Source organism: Hypomesus transpacificus, chromosome 17 (assembly GCF_021917145.1).
Source record: "Hypomesus transpacificus isolate Combined female chromosome 17, fHypTra1, whole genome shotgun sequence".
Taxonomy (NCBI): domain Eukaryota; kingdom Metazoa; phylum Chordata; class Actinopteri; order Osmeriformes; family Osmeridae; genus Hypomesus; species Hypomesus transpacificus.
This window is the reverse complement of record NC_061076.1, coordinates 13,740,969-13,749,450: the sequence shown is the minus strand read 5'-3', so window position 1 is coordinate 13,749,450 and position 8,482 is coordinate 13,740,969. Positions and strand designations below refer to the sequence as shown.

At 40.4% G+C, this 8,482-nt stretch overlaps 2 long non-coding RNA genes across 2 annotated transcripts; both read left to right on the top strand.

Moving 5' to 3' along the window:
* Positions 1–1,908: 1,908 nt before the first annotated feature.
* On the top strand, positions 1,909–2,481 carry LOC124479372. The gene is made up of 3 exons (XR_006957433.1): positions 1,909–1,949; positions 2,044–2,113; positions 2,284–2,481. It is a non-coding gene; the product is annotated as an uncharacterized LOC124479372 (long non-coding RNA).
* Positions 2,482–3,642: 1,161 nt separating this feature from the next.
* Positions 3,643–7,506, top strand: LOC124479371. The gene is made up of 3 exons (XR_006957432.1): positions 3,643–4,026; positions 4,149–4,188; positions 7,053–7,506. It is a non-coding gene; the product is annotated as an uncharacterized LOC124479371 (long non-coding RNA).
* Positions 7,507–8,482: the final 976 nt, after the last annotated feature.

The window sequence follows — 8,482 nt, the reverse complement described above, 5'->3', positions numbered from 1 at the left end:
CATAAAGTAATATTTACGATTACAGTACGATTACATTACGATTAAAGTCTTAATTAGGGGGGTCAACCCCCCCCCCCCCCCCCCCCCGTGATTAGCACATTGAGTAAAAGTAATATAATAACTAATATAATAACTACTTACTAACCGAGAGTGAGGTCATGCCGGGTAATATCAAACCTGGGCTTTGCCGTATCAACCTCGGTATCGCTCGGTCGATACGTTCCAGCCACAGTTTGATATTTCCTGGCATGACCGAACGGTCGAGGTTAGTAAGTAGTTTATTATATGGCATTTTTAGCTTCTTTTCATTTTTTTAACGAAAATAAATGGTACCTCTAGGCTATTTGTAGCTAGCTCCCAAGTCTTTTCACGGTGTGTTTCATGTGTTGCCTAGCAACTCATTACTTTTGATAGAAAGCGGCCAACATGGTTCTGATAAAATGCCTTTAATTTCAACACAAAATAACGACACAAGTGATTCAAAGAGTCTTCATCCTCACTTTCGATGAAAAATCTTTTCAGCATCATCTGGATAGTAGTGATGTGTCGTTCGTGAACGATTCGTTCATTTTGAACGAATCCTTATAAGGACTCGGGAGTAACGAGTCCTCTCAACGAGTGATTCGTTCATTTCCCGACTCAACCCAGTCTCATCCCAACTCGTCAAATATTGACGCTTGGGCAGAGCCCTTTGGCGTCACTATACCGACGCCGGGGGACGCCTTTTTCGTCGTTTTTTGACGCCTAGGGACGCCCATTGACTTCCATGTTAATATGTTCGGCTTTTCCCGTAGAAAATTGTGAACTATGGCGTCGTATTTTGACGCATTAGGTCTCCCATAGATTTTGATGAGCGATGAGTAAAAATCCGGCCGATGTGCTTTCAACATGATTTTTTTTGTTATATCCAAGACATAAACGTTATCAATGACATAAACCTTATTTAAGGACATAAAAGTTATTTATAAAATGGACTGATACCAAATAAACCGATCTAAAAAGGTAGGCCTATATGCATAAAAAATAAAAGAAAAATAGAATCCATCGGGGGAGGAATATCATTTTATTTTAATCATAATTTTAAGCGCATGGAAGCAATCATGTCAAATGCACTGACAGCAAAACCTATAAATTATCCAACATTATTGTAATTGTATTATTACACACGAGTCGCCTAAAAGTTTGACGCTCACTCAATATCTGGCTGGAACTACTTCTTGTCACCTAAACCTCCGCTCTCTCGTACTGAAAAGGTAAGCTATTATCGATGAGGTAAACGTATATTTAAGATACTATCCTACTATACAGTTTTTTTTTATTGTTTTTAGGTTGGTTTAATGTTATTATGTTTGACGTACATTGCCCGGTGCTTTGCATCACCAATATAAATTAATTGACTTTGTAAACTGCAAAAATAGGCTAATACACTGTGCTAGGTAGTTAGCTAGTCTGACGTTATGTCATGCAAGGTCATGAACCGGTGCACTTTCATTGGACTCAGACCAATGTTTATCTTTGCTGGCGTGGTCCTTTTTACATCTCATAGCTTGCTAGGTATGACATTTATTGTATTGTATTTTTTATCTTTTCTTACTTGCAGCTGAAGTCACGCATTTTCTGGAAACGATATTGATATCCTTATTACCTCACCATATTATTACCTCACCATATCCTTGCCTTACTGCCTATTTTAATAATTTGTCAGGACGTACCTGTGTATACCTGTGTCCACCTACCTCTGTCCACCTGTGTTACGCCCTCCACAGACTCTGCCTGTCTTTCTGTTTGTCTTTCTGTTTGTCTGTGTTTGTGTGAATCTCCAGGCTCCAGTGATCCAGTCCACCCTACCTGCACAAGATCCACACCTGCGGTCCAGTTTCCCAATAACTTGCGGTGACATACCCTGGTTTGCCCTCCACTCACCGCCAGATCGTTGTTTTTACAACCTGGTACCTACGTTCCTGGCCTCCTTGTACTTCCGAGTCTATTATCTACTATTTGTATTCAAAGTGTTCTAATATTGCACTTTCTTGTGTCCCAAAGAAACATCCCACTCACCCCAACTCTCCATCTGCCTGCCTACGCGCTCTGCTTGCTACCTGCCTCGGTGTTTGTGAGACAAATATATACATTACTTCTTTCCATGTTCATGCCGAAGTTCATACTTTACTACAATACCCATAAGCCATAGGAATGAAATGTAAGAATAATAATTATTTTATGTGTGTTACTCATATTCCTACTTGTAATGCTTATAACATGTCAATGTCTTTATGTTTGCAGAAAATGACCAAACCCAAAAGCAGGCCTTGCCCTCACTGCCAGGTCATGAATACTGTCAACCGCAAAACATGCCTTTCATGTTTTGCAAGCCTCTCACAAAAAAAGAGGATTAAGTCCAAGGAGGAGAGTTTGCATGTTGGTGACTGGGGGGAGAATGTGAAGAAGCACCGCAACGCAGGCAGAGTGATAGATTCAGCCCGCATAACTGTGAGTGAGAATGTGGAGATCTTAGGTTACGGTTCCATTCAGATCCATACTATAATGGTCGGAACTTGATATCAATGCCAGTTTCATTGGTATCAGGCCATATCATTTAATCAATAGCAGCATCACATCTTATAGTCTTCTTGTAAGGACCCCTAGCTTTGTCAATTTGAAAAGAAGTATAGTAGATACTTTGAAAAGTAGGAAGAAGTATGATACTATTTCAAAAGTAGTTGATCAGATGGCAAGAGAGCTGATACAGAGGACAAAGCCTGATAACTTGTTAATGTCTGTTTTTTAGGTCAATAAGCTGCATGAACTGAACTTAAAGCCCCTGCTCTTCATGGGGAAAGAGAAGAGAGGGGGGGGGGTTTACAGCAGAGGTCATTGCAGGCATAGGCTTCATACCAGAGGGGCCTGTGAGGGAGATCATTAAAAAAATGACCACCCTTTATGAATACTATCTTAAATGTAAGAACACATATTTTGCATTGGGACGTGCTTTTTTATAACTTTGTATTTAGTTTCTAAACACGTTATGTAACATAAAATATACTAAAAGAATATTGTTGATGAGTAAATATTCCCCGATTAGACCCTGTTTCTGTTTAATTAACCTCATTTGTGGGGCTGTTATAGTTAGATTCAAGCTGGGAGCAGAGAACATATTGCTTCCCTCTACATTTACTTATTTGTCTTTATCTCTCAGACCACAATAGCCTCGTTGCCACAGCTGGTGAAGAAACAAGAGAAGAAACACCAGAAGCAACATCCCCTGCCTCCACTCAGGATCAAACCTTCACCCTTAACCTTGTCCCGGTCCCCCACCCACCTCCTATGACTTCCTCTCTCTCTTTATCTACTCTTCCTACTCCCTCTCTCTCTACATCTACTCTTCCTACTCCCTCTCTCTCTTCATCTACTCTTCCTACTCCCTCTCTTCATCTACTCTTCCTACTCCCTCTCTCTCTTCATCTACTCTTCCTACTCCCTCTCTCTCTTCATCTACTCTTCCTACTCCCTCTCTCTCTTCATCTACTCTTCCTACTCCCTCTCTCTCTTCATCTACTCTTCGTACTCCCTCTCTCTCTTCATCCACTCTTCCTACTCCCTCTCTCTCTTAATCTACTCTTCCTACTCCCTCTCTATCTTCATCTACTCTTCCTACTCCCTCTCTCTCTTCATCTACTCTTCCTACTCCCTCTCTCTCTTCATCTACTCTTCCTACTCCCTCTCTATCTTCATCTACTCTTCCTACTCCCTCTCTCTCTTCATCTACTCTTCCTACTCCCTCTCTCTCTTCATCTACTCTTCCTACTCCCTCTCCCTCTTCACATCCTATGACTCCCTCCCACTCTTTCTGTTCTCCTGCTCTTCCCTCCCATTCTTTCTCCGCACCTCCTTTCCCCAGTCCCTCGCTCTCTTTACCTCCTTCACCAACCCTCTCTCTATGTTACCCACTTTCTACTTCTTCCCACATCTCTTCTCCTCAAGGTCTTCCCAAAAATCATTCCCCGGGAAAAAGAAAAAGAATTTAAGGTAAAGGTTGTCTTATGTAAGGGTCATATGCTTATGCATTATGAATAATCTTTTCTTGTAATGACCCCAAAAAAATCAGGCAAATCATCTTATTTGTTATTCCTCTGTTCATATATTTTCAGGCTGCAATTTCCTGTTTAAAAAGAGGGACGTTCAAAGCAGGTGAGCTCAGATGCATGCAATTGTGTTTCATTTAAATTATTTTTAGTGGGGGTTTAATTATTATTAAAGCTTTTTTGAGTTTGTCCATGAATCCATCTTGCCAGGCTTCAAGTTACATTTAGTCATTTAGCAGACACTCTTATCCAGAGCAATTTACAGCAAGTACAGGGACATTCCCCCTGAGGCAAGTAGGGTGAGGTGTCTTGCCCAAGGACACAACATAATTTTGCACAGCCAGGAGTCAAACCGGCAACCTTCTGATTAATAGCCTGATTCCCTAACCGCTCAGCCATCTGACCTTAGGCCGTCTGAAGTAATGCACTTGTGGCCAAACAAATTATCATCCTACAGAGGAACTCCTGGCAGCTACAGGCCTTAGATAGAGAGTGATAGATAGGGGTGGGCCATATGGCCAAAATCTTCTATCACGGTATGAGTAATTTTATATCACGGTTACGGTATATATCACGGTATAGTAATTGTTCTGTAAATTCAGTTAAGAAATTTTACCAGTGCCACTAGTGTGGTGGAAAAAACAGTATTGCATGTACTACAAGACGTTACTGGCTATTATTTAAAGGCAACGACAGTACGAGCGTTCCGATTGGCGGATGCACAGTCATGCCATCCGCATGGTGACGTACTCACAGCTCAGAGTTTTACTATCAATATCTAACTTCGGTGTCGGCGTATCAACCTTGTTAAAGCTCGGTCGATACGTTAAAGCCTCAGTTTGATATTTCCCGGCATGTCCTCACTCAGACTTTAGATGCGAGCCCTTTTTGCCCAACCCAAAACATTTAAAAGTAGTCAAAAAGTATACCGCGGTTGAAACGGTATAGCCAAAACTCTCCCGGTTTCTGCCGTCGAACGGTATATACCGTCATACCGCCCGGCCCTAATAGACAGATACAATCCCTTGCAATTTTAGGGGTAAAAGCGCCTGCCCTTTTCCTAACAGTTTCCAAGGATGACTTCCCCAGGTGGTTCTGTGCAACAAACTATCTGACTTGTCACCATTTAGGCCCATCGAACTCTAAGAGACTGTACTCTTATCTTTTGGCTATATCTCAAGTTCTTTCCTCCATCTGAAATGTAACAAAACAGCATTTTTCATCACAAGCAACTTGTGAAAAGCCTATAGTTCCTGTTGTTAAAAGTTGAACATTTATCATTAAACATACATTGCCTCTGTGAAGAAACTATCACCAACTTGAATCAGAGAAATTAACTTCTACTCTACTAAAGAACTGCAGTATCCAATAAGAATTTGTTATTCTTTGTGTTAATTATAGTCCTGTAACGGCCACAGATACCAGATTCATATTACTGTCCAAGCAGTTGATTTGATTACTATTAGGATTTGAATTTTATTTAAGCCAATACGACAAAATGTGCTTCTCCAAACCCTTACTTATACAGTGTAAAAGGTCCCATGATATGAAAACTTAACTTTAGGAGGTTATTTAACATTAATATGAGTTCCCCTATCCTACCTATGGTCTAGCCTGGTCCTAACCAGACCCTCGTACATTTCATTTGTACAGAGGGTCTGGGATCTCTCCATTGACAAACGTTAACTTCCTTGAAGGCGGGTCCTCTGTTGAAGTGTAAAACAATTGGATCCGCCCAGAACCACTCTGATTTGCCATAACCAATCGCAAGCGTTCGCCTTAGCCAACTCCTTCACCACTACTGTAATGGAGCAAGCTGCCGTAGCTGGAAAATCAAACTTTTCCCGAACCCCGTGGGGAGGAGGGCCACAACATCATGGACACCAACAAAACTCAGCAAGGAATGTTCTTGCTCCGGCTTTAACCTATATTCGGCAGCGTTGCCACAACCGCAGAATAGTTTTGCTCGCATCTTTCTCCGCCGCCATTACTGAACCACTCAAACAAGTGCACGACATTAACGTCATCGTTCTCAGCCACTCCCTCTGTTCGCTGATTGGACCTACAACAAATTTGTTTCTGGAAACCGACTTCAGAGCCGAGCTCCCAGACCTAGTACAGAAGCAAAATCCAAATTGAGCGGAAGTACGTAGGAGGGCAGAGCCAGGCTACCTATGGTCCCCCAGTGGCTAGAAATTGCGATATGTGTAAACCAAGCCCTGGATGTCCTGCTCCGCCTTTGAGAAAATTAAAGTTCAGATGGGCCCATCTGGAATTTTCCTCTTATGCGTTATAAGGGGGAAAGGTTACCTCCCCTTACTCTGCTTTGCCCGTCCAAAGAATATGGCCCGCCAATGATAAAATTAGCTACGACTGTGCAAGCACGATATTGTTTTTTCCTCGAGAGACATCATGGCTTACAAACGACCGAAGCATGGCAGTTAGCCCCGCCTCTCTCCTCCTCATAGCATTCAAAACTACAGATACAGGAACGGCACATCCTGAGGAAAGCTCATTGTGGGACTGCTCGTAGTGGCTGTAATTCTGCACGAAGGCTGAATTTCGGGAGGAGACTTCAGATACAGTATTAGGGGACCACTAAGGCCTATAAAAAAGCATCCAAAAACAGCATGCCATGGGGACCTTTAACTTAAGTCACATAATCTCATGGTGAAATTGTAAAAACAGATAACATTGATCACTGTATTTCACTAACTTTTGATAAAGTAACCACTTTGTTATCAAAATTGTACTTACTTAGTCTTACTCTTATTTTTATACATATTTTATATTTAAATTGTTTTATTCTTAGATTTTAGTTCTAAGAAATAGTTAAACTTTTGCACTTTTACTTACTTTAAGATCCGTATGTTTATTGTTTGCCCCTCCCTGCCACCGTAAATTCTGTGTTTGTTCACATACATAGTGAATAAACCTTATTCTGATTCTGATGTGTATTTCTTTTCACAGTGTAAAAGAATGGGAGGATACCTGGAAGTCTGCTGTTAATATTTCTGTGCCTAGCTGCCTGGTTATTGTTTAAAGAGTTCCCAATTCTATATTTGTTATTGATATACACTGTAACATGTTATGAGCTTATTGTGATACTGTTACGGCCACAATCTTTTTCTCAGTTCAAGTTTTGTTTGTTATCCACTTACATTTACATTTAGTCATTTAGTCACTTCCTGGGTTTTAGGCATCGATTTATGGTTGCCTCCATAAAACTTAACTTATAACACGGGTGAGTTGGTGACCAAGCTAACGTTTTCGGGTTTTTGTTTTAGATTCACTGTTAGGTAAGGGCTGGCTCCGCCTTCCCATTGCGGGGAGGGCCAGCGGCTCCCAGGTTTTGGTTTATTTTCACTAACTCAGTCTTGTTTTTCTGTTCAATAAACTTTGGTATTACTTTTATAAACATTGACTTTCATGGTTGGACTCACTTATGTTAGCCTACAAGCAACCGTCTGATCCTTTGCTTGGTGGAGGTAAGAGTAGACTACCTATGAAGAGAAAACTTATATTAAAAGTTAGGCCATCACAAGCGGATGTAAATTTGTTATCTTATTAACACCACATTACATACAATGTTAAATGATGGATTCCTTGTGGCTGAATATGAATAATCTGTACTGGGAGTGTGGCGCGATGACGTCACATTCAGAATAATCCATGCCTTAATAAAGGTGATGGCATGAAGATAGGCTATATGAATTATACATTAAATATTCTATTTTTTTGCATGTTGACACGTGGTAAGACTTATACAAGTTTTTAAAGTAATTGAATAGGTCATTAAATAATGTGGGCTACACTTAACTAAAATGATAACCATAGCGAACTTACGTGGACTACAAATATGGCGCATATTAGCGTTAAAACATATCGGCGGGGTTGTGGGAAATGTAGTTCTTTTAATTTAAAAACTAATTTTTTGAGAAGATCTTTGTCCTCAGTTACATTTAAATCACTTAATATGACAAATATACATTCATTGGTCTTTTATGAAAGACAAAATGTATCAGTACTCGAAAAGTCAACATTTAAATATCCTTATATGTAAACTTTACTTAACATTATTTGACATCATTATCTTCGCACATGGTTCCAGTATGATGTGATAAGTGTCAATATTGGTCTAAATACAAAATCCCAGGATGATCCTAGCTTCAGATAGGAAAGAAAATTTAATTGAATTTTAGGAAAAATTACCTTTTCTAGGTGGCGCTGTTGATCCCCTGTAGGGGCTAGGGTTATGAAACTAAAAGACACAGTTTATCTAACCCCAGTCATTCACTGTACCAAGCCAGGACTATGTGCCATGAAAGGAACCCAAAATACCATACTACTACTAAATATAGGGCTTTAAGGTGACCCCTGGCAAGGGTTCAAAGGTCAAT